The sequence below is a fragment of the Pinus tabuliformis genome, chromosome 6 (genome assembly GCF_031772625.1).
Source record: "Pinus tabuliformis cultivar Carrire ecotype Pingquan chromosome 6, CPIR1, whole genome shotgun sequence".
Classification (NCBI taxonomy): domain Eukaryota; kingdom Viridiplantae; phylum Streptophyta; class Pinopsida; order Pinales; family Pinaceae; genus Pinus; species Pinus tabuliformis.
The window spans coordinates 289,284,032-289,297,660 of NC_142292.1; positions in this window are offsets into that span (position 1 = coordinate 289,284,032).

Here is a 13,629-nt window from a genome sequence, read left to right on the forward strand (position 1 = left end):
TGTTATATTCATGTTTACTACAGCATTTACTCTTTCAGCTACTATCCCTTAAGAGTTGGCGAAGAAGTTATGAGCTATTAACTCATCATCTAGATATTTTTGTATCTTGTTTTTGTATATATACCTCCCCACAGAACGTATTTGGGGTTGGTTGGTTGATAATTCCTCTCCAGATTTGCGCTGTATTATTTTGAAAGCCTCTATAATCAAAGATTGCTGGAATGTTTGGATAAAGAGACTGTCTGTTGTGTTATCTAATGGCTGAAGAGTGACTGTGGAATTCCTGTGCTACTACATGGCTTAATAAGTGTTTTCTTACCTCTATTTACAGTTTATATATGTTTATGCCACCATTGTATTACCATCTAAATAGCAAGAAAGAAGAATAGCTTAGGCTTTGCTTGACTACACTCTATGCTCAGTTCTTGTTATTTCTATATGTTTTCTTCAGAAATGGTTATGAATATCCATACTTAAATGATCATGTTTACACTGTTTCTTTCACATATGACTGTTATTTAGGAATTCTTGACTGCTCCTAGATAAAATTTCATTCACCTTCACTATATCAGCTAGATGAAAGATTCTTAGTTGCCTTTCATCTCTGACCTTCATTCCATCTTTATTCCAGCCTGATATTGTTTTACATAGCTATCATGCTCTGTATTCCTCTTGTGACCAAGAAAACGCAACAGCAAACCCTAATCCATGACTCCATGCCCAATGGTTTGAACTTCTCACACTATACATCCCAACTCTGCTTGAAAACATCATCCTTCCCACCAAAATCAAAACAAAACCCATGTACACCATAACTAGCCTAAAATCAACCCAAAACAAAGCTAAATTTTAAAGAGAGAGCCCTCTCTGACTGCAGGTAGGCTAGGACCTGCAGCCCAAAGATTGGTTAGTGGTTACCTCGGCCGTATCCCTTAAGGAGCCAAGGGACAACCTGAGTGTTAACATAGTCTACTTAGGTGAATACAGTGAAGCTTGGGGGGCATGCACCTAGAATCGAGTCATCATGATGGGGGCATGTAAACCAATCTCAAGCATAGTTTTTCATTTCAAGCTTGTGTAAACATGAAACTAAATCCAAGCATAGTTTTTCGTTTCATGCTTGTGTAAACATGAAACTAAATCCAAGCATAGTTTTTCATTTCAAGCTTGTGTAAACATGAAACTGAATCTAAGCATAGTTCCCTATGGTTCAAGCTTGTGTAAAAATGAACCCATCTCCATTTTTAACCCTCGTGATTGCCATTCTATCAGCCTCTTCTGTCATATGAGCCTTGGTTTTTTCTCCTTCCATCATCACTATCTGTGTAGTCGATCATATGCTTTCACTTGGTTGTTTTACCCATTTTGAGGAACAGTTGCAATGAGTGGTCTTATTAGCTATCCTCTTCACATAAATCAACATGTTTTGAGAAGTTCCAACATCACTGGAACCAATTGCTATCCTAGACACCACTCGTTCCTCTAAGTAGAGTCCTCTTTAAGCTCTTTTCAAACTCTTGAAATATGAAAATATTGTCGAACGCTTGTCCTTTTCAGCTCGTAAACGGATTGGAAACGAAATCTACTCAGTATAAGTTTAACCCTTTTTTGGACTAAGATAGATTACTTACGAAAAAGGAATATGTTGATTGAACATGCTCAATAGGTTCTCTCTCGTATTATTTTACGCTTTCTCGGACTTGAGAGACAATTCTACGAAAAAGAACTTGTGGAGTTTTGTTTTTGTCCCTTTTCAAACTCTCTAAACATGAAAAGGACCGAGTTATCATTGTCGTTAAACTCATTAAAACATCAAATAGCGACAAACTTGTCCATCATGACAAGACCAAGTTTCACCTTTGCTAGACTCGTTAAAACATCACATAGCGACGGATTCACCCAAAGGGTGGAATTATATAACAAGCATATGTTATCCTCCTCAAGCTTGATAAAAAATAAGGAGGTATTGGTCAAAAATGACTGGGGAAAATGGGAAAGGGGTAAACCACTTTATGGTAGCAGGTCACTCTAGAACATGACACTTTCACTTCATCTTTGTGACTACTTAGGTTGGGTTATCTACTTGATGGTTATCATATCTATGGTCTATCACACCATCCATTACTTTGGTTTTGGGTCAATGTTGCCAATTCATTCAGTGTCACCGACATGTTCAAGAGAAGTCACTCAGTTAAATTCATCCTTTGCAATACTCATAAACCTTCATTTTCATGACCGCCATTCTTGAACCTTGTGTCGTCAATCACATTCTGTCTCCAAAAATCATTACACTTGTTTCGTGTCATTTATGTGGGATACATCAAGGCCCTCCTGCGATGAGTCACTTCTTATCGACATCAACACATTATCCAAGAAGTTGACTTAGAAACACCCTTTCAGTACCTTGGGTCTTGCATGCATCAAGGGCAAGTTTCTCACTTCTGGTGACAGGTTGACATCACTGGCCTTAGACCAAAAGACTTTGTATGGTGTTCGACATCAAAACATATATTCACACCATGCAGAATGTACTGTAATACCTTGAGAATAATTATCATTATCAGTGATTTCTCTTGCATCTGTTAACGAATTACATCATTAGCTGGTAATTAGACGGTGTCTTTCCATGTTCGACTTCAGATCACATATTCACATGGTTAGACTTGTACTTGAGCAAACAATTGGATGAGATAGAAGACCACGGATCTAGTTTCATCCATTTGGGCTGCAATTTCAGGAGAGTACTAAATCATCTGTACGATGGGTTTACACAGATGGTCATCCTATCATGGGTTTATATCTGTAGAAAATTATATGATTTATGTACATGTAATGAAAATTCTATATGTTGAGCATGGGTATGCCTTCCCTCAGTGATTCATGAAAAATCCAAAATATCATGATATTATTTATTGTAATTGATGCAGGTCACCATCTGCTTCGGAACCTCCTCATCACATCATAAAGCATATCACTCGACAGTATCATTTTCAACTTCATGCTTTATGGGGCAGTTGTTACAGGTCTATTTGGGCACATCACTCCCAACATTCAGATCAGTATTATTATGGCTCATCAAACGCTAATTCAGTTGTTACATGCCCTAGAAAAGTCATCACATTGAATGCCATCATTCCTGAGAGTTTCCTGGCTTGAAGACATCTTGAAATGACTCCTTGAGGGACTAGCGCAACCTTGGTCAGGGGTAAATGCGCTATAGAGCACTTAGGCCCATTCAAGACTGTTCTACAAAGCACCTAGGCCCACTTTGACCTACGCTAGGTGAGATTGAGCAAAATCTTCATAACGTTCTGGGAATATTTCTACATTATGGAACCTTCTAGAAGATTCCCACCTCTTATCCTCTCCTATGAGCTCGAAATTGGATAGGGAATGAATCAAATAACTCATATACTCTCATCCCTTTCTCCATGGAAACTAACTCCCAAATTGGAAAGCCATTCAATGCCCAATTTATGACAAAACCACCTCCATTTCCCTATAAATTGAGCACTCATCATAGTGATCAGGGGCTAGACTTTGAAGAATTGTAAGGAGATACTGTTGGTTTGAGGTTTGAGATCATAAGCAAGTATTGTTATGCTACTGGAGTGTTGTGCTTTTGGTGTGATGAAGGATGGAACTCAAGCTGGATGAGTGACATGGGATCGGACTTCTTTGGTTGTAACTCTTCCTTCTACTTAATAAAGTTGTTTACACCTTTTCCCATATTCTTGTCTTTATGTATGATGATTATATGTGTAAATGCTTTCAATTCCATTTGCTTATAGTAGATAGATATCTTGCTTTGATTGCTTTTTGTCCTCTGTTTATGATTGCAAGTACTGATCAAGCAGATTCAGTTCGAGAAGGAGCGACGGGAGCTATTCAAAGGAGACAAAGGGAAGCGAAAGATAACAAGTAGGTCCCTTGTCTTATTTATCTTCTATAGGAAAAGGTTAAACTCTTTAATTCTATTGTTCTAAGTGTAGCTACCCACTTAGGGAAATTGTGTTTATTCATAGATGTAAAATTCCACATAACAATTACCACATTTCGATAGTTCACTGAAAATGAGGGTATGGTTCATCTTTCTGGAACATTCATTGTAGTTATCTTTGCCAATGAGAACTACTCCAACTATTGAGATAAGAGAATGCATTTCTGCAAGATTATGAGATGGGCCTTGAATATTCAAAAAAATACAATATAATCTCTAATAAAAAATTAATATATATATATATATATATATATATATATATATATATATATATATAGATAAGACTCACCATATAACTTTGTCTCCAAAAATCATTAAATATCAATCAAAATAACCCAAGAATTGACTGCAGGCTCTTTGTCTCAAACAACAACACTTATATAAAATCCATACTCCATAATATAATCCAACTCAAATATATGAATTTTTTAATGTGCATAAATGGTTCAACAAAAGAGTTTCAACGCACTTACTATTCAACTCACACTATGCAAATGATAGTTCAAATTATCCCTCAAAGCACATATATAAGCTAATATGATGCACATCACTCATTGTTTAACCCACATAAATCATTTTTGAACCATATAATTCCCATAAAATACCAGCATGTGTTACAAGAGTTTTAATCAATGCATATAAATATGTGCCCAACACATATATAAGCATGAACCAATGCATCTATAAGTAAGTGTTTCAACTTAACTCACTACTTTAGCGCATATACTAGAAGGAGATTCACGTATGCTTCAATACAACCTTCACCACAATCCATTCATCGCATGAATATCAAATGCCTTGAGTTCAACTCAATGAAGGAGATTCAACATGCATGTGAATTGTGATACCTATATAGACCTATCTTAAAATTTTGCAACCCATATCTCTCAATTCCTCTCATGGGAATCGAAAGATGAAGAGACTTCAACGTTGAATCATTGTGATTTGACACAACATACACTCTAGCAATAAATTTAATGCTCAATCCAATGCTAACTCTAATTCACCATAGCCTTTCAAGAAGGAATGAAGGTATGAAATGTTATCTGCGGCATGCACAGAACCTTGATTAGTGTGTGCACGGCATAAAATATGGTATGAGAGTTTATTAACTAGTGCATGAACCAACTTATTAAATTTTTTAGCATTTTCAGTAGATTGGTATGCGAGAGAGAGACATTGCTTGGCAGAGGGACTGATATTTGTAGTCAAATGAGTTACAAAGAGGGCAGAGGAAGGCCAAATTGAGACATGTGCTCTAATACCATGTCAGGCTAGGTATTGGTAGCTCCATGAATGTTGAAATTGTATTAAGAATAGCTCTAATATATACAAATAGAAGAGACTCTTGGGATTCATATTCAAAGATCTCTTTGTCTTCTTATTTTGTATGTACATATTTACAAATATTTTACCAATCCCTAAGGATTAGGTGTCAACACCCATAACCAAGGCCCAATAAGTGAATGCATAGGAGTCCCAACGAAAGAGAGGTTTATAATGTGATATGCTCATGTGTATATGAAAAAAATGTATGAAAAATAAAATACATGATAATATAATATTTACCAAAATGGTTACTTGAATGAACAACAATTGGACTATGGCACCACAAGAAGGGAAGAGGAAATGGGGTTGTTGAGTGATTGGACCTTGTCATCATTTTTTCCGTTTTCTTGCCCATGCTTTCTTACAATTGTCTCATAAATGTTTGACTTGTGGGTGTGTACTAAGTACAAGTGCCTTATTTTACATATCTTTGGAAAGATAGAATGTTCTCATGCAAGAAATGTCTTCCATTTTTCATTTTCATTTATTCTATGATCATTCTACGAGACTTCCATTTATGGAAATGGGAAATAAGGTAAGGTCCTGCATTATGGGGATTTTCTCTTTAGATTCTATTGTTAGTATGATTTTTGTAGCAAGGGTTCCCGTTGTCGTTGTGATTGGTAAAATTCCATAGAAGTTAGGGAATCTTGATGTTGAAAATGTAGAAGAAAATGTGATGGTTAAAGAAAGTTACCATGCTTGGAATGTTTGTAGCAACTAAGAAAATAACCCTGCAACCATATTATTGCTACTCATTGGCTACCCTGAGGCCAAGTTCCTTCTATCCCAAGTTAATACCAAAAGACAATGAATAGATTGGAATATTTCTACACATATTATAGAACATTGGATAGGAACAATGCTTTGATAGGTTGTTGATTAGAGAAATACTATGTTCTCCTTGTGTTGTGTGGGGTAGTGGGAGAGAATGTTATCACTAGTATAATCATCGGAAGAGGGATTAGAGAGATTTTTTGTAAACATATGGCATGTTATGATAGTACTGGGTTGGGCTAAGTGAGTTTAGAGTTTCGTAGAATATTTCTTCACCATTGTAGTGACCAATCCAAGGGTCTAGATTAGACTAAAATTAATGTCAACCAAGGTAGGTAAACTTAGAGGCACGTGTCTAAAGTTTATAGACCTAAAAGGATCTCATCTATCTAAATAAGTGTCTATTGTGACAAGCTACAGCACTCTTTTACAAGAGATTGAGATATGTCTCTTTTCACAATTCAAACACTTATATCACCTAATTTAATCAACTGTTCTAAGAAAACAAAGTGTTACTAGTCTAAGTTTTCAATCCTCTTACAAGGATATCATTCACAAAAACTTTGTCCTAGATAACACACTAAGCATACTAAAAATCAAATTCATGAAAACAGAGTCCATAGAAATATCTTGAAATTCAACGTTCAATTAAACCTTTTACAAAGTCTGATTCAATAATTTCGCAATTGAATTTGCAAGCTACCACTATGAATCATTCAATAACAATCGTAAGAACTTCTAGTTGAATTGATAAACTCACAAGCGATGAAATGAAATAAAACACTATTCAGATCTGAAGACTAGATTCTATGAAACAGAAATGAAAGTATACCAATCTTCACGTAGGGCCCGTCCACGCATTGATGGCACACTTAGAACAACTTCAAATGATAAAAACGTTAACACATAAACACCATAATTAATGAAACACTGCCTGTGATTAAGTTCTAAGAATCGATTACATGCAAAACAGAGTTCTGGAATACGCTTAAGTCTGCTCTTTTCTAACCTCTCTTCCTTACCAGCGTTCCTCTTATTTACTAAAATTTACAACCAAATGTACATTCATTATCACTTCAGATGTTTCTACTTTTACAATCAAAAAGGCTATTTTCGGTTTTTCCTAATCCTAACTAATTTCTAAAACAAAACGAAATTAGTTTAGGTAACTTCAAATTTTTGTTGCTTTTACAACCAAAAAGACTGGGTTTGACCAGCATTGACCATGTATTCAGGAGCTCCAAATTCGATGCTAAATATATTTTCCACCATGTATGTACATCCTAGATCACGTCCTTATCTTCTGTTCCGATTTTCCTGCGATGCCACGTGTCACAACATAAACCAATTACAGGAAGTCATGGCATCCCATAATTTTGTTGAAAATTTCCAATTTTTAAATAAAAATCCATAAATTAAATTTAATGTAAAATAAAAATTATAATGCTCCATTAATCAATTTCAATGGACTATGAGGGCTTTATGGAAGAAAATGATAGAAAAATGATGGATTTTTAAAAGAAAAGAATGGCAATAAAATAGTACCAACATCTCCCCCAAACTCAATGATTTAGCATGTCCTCATGCTAATCCTGATGTGCTCCCTTTATATTCTATTCCTGCTTGTGCCTCTGCCGCTTGTAGCAATACATCTATATTCTTCTGAACTTGGGCATTCTTTTGAACTTGGAACTCATGTTTCATATTCTTATATTTTTCTTTGAGAACTTTTTTCTGAGTGTACCATTTTTTCGCCCATTTGCACGTTTTAGTTTGATCAGTCCTAAGTTCTTTGATTTTCTGCTTCAGTTTCTCATTTTTCTGTTGAATCTTCTTGCTCTGAGCTCTCAACATTTCATTTTCCTTCTTTATGACCTTCTCTAACATGTTTTCTTCCATCAATTCCTCTTTTAGCTCTTCAATTTGTTTCTCTAACCTTCTCTGTTTCTTGTTTGTAGGTGCTAGCTCTTTCCTTTCTCCCTTGTTACTCTCAATTTCCATTTCTGCTTCCTGTTCTAGCTGTGAATTAGTACTGCTTTCAATTTCCATTGGTGCATTTGCATTCGGCTCTGGTTGATCATCTTGTGTTTGATTCCTTTTTATTCTCCTTGATCTTCTCTTATAATTAGTGAAGATTTTATCTTTTTCAATTTTCTTGGTAGTTTCTTGCCTCGTCCTTCTTGTCCTTACACCACTACTGGGTTGAGGAACATTGCTTGACTTACACTCAGGGATTTCCTCATCAATATCAATCATAAACTTTGTGCGTTCTTGCTGTTCCTGTTCATCTTCTCTAATTTTAATTTGATTGTCAATCAAAAACTCTTTCCATGTTTTTCCTCTCCTCTGCAACTCAAATTCAATTAGAATTTTGATCAACCCAAAATGATACAAACTCCTATCTTCATTACCTTTTTGTTTCTGAATGGTCTTCGACATTTTAGTCAAACTCTGTAAGAGGAAGTAGGGCAAACTGATAGTGCATTGACCTTTTAAGTGCAACAGAAGTTTTATGTGATATAGGTATACTATACTGTAACGTCCTTCACATGTAACAAATTTCTGAATAATGTATACCATTTCGTCCCAAGGGTGAATTAGCCAACTTCTGGGAACACCCTTTTTCCAATTGACAGAGGAAACCCTTGACCTAGACATAAATTGAGTCCATGATTTTTCCCTAAATTGTTTGGTTTTGAAATACTTTTCCCCTTCTGGACTGATTCCCAATGTTTCTGCTACGGTATCCTCTGAAATTCTAAAATAGAAATTTCCTATTAAAGCTTTCTCTCCATTGAAGGAAAATGCAAATTGCTTCGTAACTTCTTCATTGTTTCCATTGAATTTCTCTAGAAAAGATAACCAGTGTTTTTCCCTTAAAATCGTGACACAGTCTTCATGATATTGTGAACTATCAAATTTTTCGGGCTCTGCTCTATTGGTCATTTTGTTAAAAATCTCTGTTCTAACCCCTTCTTTATGCTCAAAGATTCAATCATGGTTTTTAACTTGTTACCTATTTTCCTGCGTTCCACTGCGCTGACCTGGTAATGTCCTCGATTCTCAGGGTTTCCTTCTTCAATTGCTTGAGCTGACCTGGTTAACGTCTTCAATTCTCAAGGCGGAAGTAAAAACTCGGGATAAGCCTGTCTTTATAGCACCTACTATCTCGGCCCTCTTTATGAAACTCAGAGTCTGAACACTAACACGGTAACTAACTTTATGAACTTAGAGTTTTATAAAATAAAAACTCAACAGCCAACCTTCATCCAATTGCTATGATGATAATGTAGAGTTGGAAGGCGCATTCAAATCATGAATACAGAGGAGCAGTACTGATTTGCAGAGGTATAATCATGATAACTCACTATGCAAATCGTGTGATGATAACGGATATATTTCATAAGCAGACTTTGGTCAGAAGCTTGTTTTTATAACTCCAGCAGTCGAAAGGAATGAAATCATTTGAGGAACGGTGTGACAAGTGTCTTTCCATTGACCGGCCTTTTGCATTGGTGCCCATTGCTTGTTGGTACTTTATTGACAGAGGTCGGATTTAAAAATGATGGGTTTATGTTATGAAAAGGTTTGAAGAGCGTAGTAAAGGTGTGATAGGGGATGATAAGGAGAGTGATAATGAGGTGAGGATTTAGGAATATGACAAAGGTTATGGGGATAAGGATTTTTGAAATTGATAACAAGCAATAATAATCATCATTTTTAACACTAAAATAATTTAAGAATTTTAAATGTTAAAAATAAAAATTTCAACTATACATTACACTTGTTGGTTGACAAAATGCTAATTTGGCGTGCACATGTATGACTGATCTTCATTGTACAGGTATGACTGATCTTCATTGTCTAAAACAGGTCCCTTTGAAATGAAATTGAATATAACAGGTCCCTTTAAAATCTGAAGAACTCTGAAGAACCCTATTTGTGAAGCTTCTTTTATCCTTAGTGTTGATGTAGCGTTGATTATAATTCTGACGATAAGCAACCTTTGAAAACTTTGTTGAAGTAGCCTGATGTATCTTAAATGCAGTCTTTAACAGGTCCCTCTCATATTGGTGATGTTGATAGCCTTCTGAACAGGTCCCTCTGATATTGATAATGTTGACATAGTCTTCTGAACAGGTCCCACTGCATATCTCATTGCTTGAACAGGTCCCTCACTATTTCTTCAATGTTGACATAGTCTTCTGAACAGGTCCCACTACATATCTCATTGGTTGAATAGGTCCCTCACTGTTTCTTCAATGTTTACATAGTCTTCTGAACAGGTCCCACTGCATATTTCTTGAACAGGTCCCTCTGATTAGAACAAAAACATCTCTTTTATTGAAATACTGAATTACTGAAACAAATTCCTTGAAATGTCTTTTATTGAAATACTAGATTATTGAAACAAATTCCTTGAAGATTTAAAAATGAGGAGATGAGATAGGAAAGAAACCACTGTTTCTTCTCCCCCACTAAATCTTTGACTTGTCCTCAAGTCATTATTGAATTCTTACCAGCCAAATGATTGGTTTTCTAGTAAGAATTCAGGTTTAGAGTGTGCCACAGTCTGGTTTTCACATCTAAACCATTATTAGTTTTTTTTTTTTTTTTTTTTTTTTTTTTTTTTTTTTTTGTTGATGAAACGCTGCCTATGATTAAGTTCGATTACATGCAAAACAGAGTGCTGGAATACGCTTAAGTCTTCTCTTGTCTAACCTCTCTTCCTTACCAGCGTTCCTCTTATTTATTAAAATTTACAACCAAATGTACATTCATTATCACTTCAGATGTTTCTGCTTTTACAATCAAAAAGGCTATTTTCGTTTTTTCCTAATCCTAACTGATTTCTAAAACAAAACGAAATCAGTTTAGGTAACTTCAGATTTTTGCTACTTTTACAACCAAAAAGGCTGGGTTTGACCAGCATTGACCATGTATTCAGGAGCTCCAAATTCGATGCTAAATATATTTTCCACCATGTATGTACATCCTAGATCACATCCTTATCTTCTGTTCCAATTTTCCTGCCATGCCACGTGTCACAACATAAACCAATTACAGGAAGTCATGACATCCCGTAATTTTGTTGAAAATTTCCAATTTTTAACATAAAAATCCATAAATTAAATTTAATGTAAAATAACAATTATAATGCTCCATTAATAAATTTCAATGGACTATGAGGGGTTTATGGAAGAAAATGATAGATAAATGATGGATTTTTAGAAGAAAAGAATGGCAATAAAATAGTACCAACAACCATGTTCTTATTATAATTTTTCCTGGGTGTGGATAGGGAAAACATCTCTCCTAAGTAACTAGCTTAGTAGACATGGCTTAATTTGAAAATAAATATCTATTACCATTTCCTCATGCAAAATTTTTCTGTTTAGTTAATGTCTTGTGATTAATGAGTAATGAAATAATTCAAATTATAGATTATTATTCACATTTACATTTATATATAAATTCAATAACTTCTTGATGTTAGAGATTAAATTCAACTTCACAAATCTCACTTATGGTTTATAAAGAAAAGTAATATTATGGATAATTTGATGATCAATTATCTACATATATTTAATGATCATAAAAATAATCCTAACCAAAAAAATAAAAAATAAAATAAAAATATTCCAACATCAACACTTTTTGTTTTCAGACTTTTTTTCATGCTTTTTTGGGGTTTTTTGGCTAGAGTTTTCATTTTGAGGTAATAGTTCTTGTTTATTTGGTAACTTTGTAGTATAAAGTAATTTTTAAATAAAGCAATGTGATGACTCACTTCTTCATTTACTGATGTAACAATCAAGGCATTGGCCTTGTTGTTCTTATTTTCCTATACAGCGATCTCTTTATCTAATGTGGGGTTTTCAAAAGGATTACCACCTTTCCATAGTTCATTGAAAATGAGGGTATGCTTTATCTTTCTGGACCATTCATGGTAGTTCTCTTTGCGAGTGAGAGTTACTCCAACTATTAATATAGGAGAATACATTTCTTCAAGATTTTGAGTTGGGCCTTGAATAGTAAAAATACCGCAATATAATCTCATATATATATATATATATATATATATATATATATATATATATATATAGATGAGACTCACCATATAACTTTGTCTCCAAATATCATTAAAAATCAATCAAAATAACCCAAGAAATTGATGTTGGAATTTGATTGCTAGCTCTTTGTCTCAAACCACAACACTTAGATAACATAAAATCCATACTCTATAATATAATCCAACTCAAATATATGAATGGTTTAATGTGCATACATAAATGGTTCAACAAAAGAGTTTTAACTATTCAACTCAAACTATGCAAGTGATTGTTCAAACTATCCCTCAAAGCACATATATAAACTAATCTGACGCACATCACTCCTTGTTTAATGCACATAAATCATTGTTCAAACAAATAATTCCCATCAAATACCAACATGCGTTACAAGAGTTTTAATCAACGCATATAAATATGTGCCCAACACATATATAAGCAAGAACCAATTCATCTATAAATAATGGTTTCAACTTAACTCACTACTTCAGCACATATACTAGAAGGAGATTCACAAATGCTTCAATACAGCCTTCACCGCATTCTATTCATCGCATGAAGATCAAATGCATGGAGTTCAACTCAATGAAGGATATTCAACTTGCATGTGAATTTTGATACCTGTATAGCCCTATCTTAAAATTATGCAACCCATATCTCTCAATTCCTCGCATAGGCATTGAAAGATGAAGATACTTCAACGTTGAATCATTATGATTCAATGCAACATAAGCTCTAGCAATATATTTAATGGTTAATCCAATGCTAACTCTGATTCACCATAGCCTTCCAAGAAGGAATGAAGATATGAAATGTTATCTGCAGCATGCACGGAGCCTTGATTAATGTGTGCATTGCATAAAATATGGTATCAGAGTTAATTAACTAGTGCATGAACCAACTTATGAATTTTTTAGCATTTTTAGTAGATAGGTACGCGAGAGAGAGACATTGTTTGGCAGAGGGACTGATATTTGTAGTCAAATGAGTTACAAAGAGAGCAGAGGAAAGCCAAATTGAGACATGTGCTTTGATACCATGTCAGACTAGGTATTGGTAGCTCCATGAATGTTGAAATTCTATTAAGAATAGCTCTAATATATAAAAGCATAGGAGAGACTCTTGGGATTCATATTTCAAGATATCTTTGTCTTCTTATTTTGTATGTACATATTTACAAATATTTTCCCAATCACTAAGGATTAGGTGTCAACACAAATAACCAAGGCCCAATAAGTGAATGCATAGGAGTCCCAAGGAAAGACATGTTTACAATGTGATATGCTCATGTGGATATGAAAAGGAATGTATGAAAAAAATAGACATGATAATATAATATTTACCAAAATGGTTACTTGAATGAACAACAATTAGACTATGGCACCACAAGAAGGGAAGAGGAAATGGGGTTGTTGGGTGATTGGACCTTGTCATCATTTTTTTCCCTTTTCT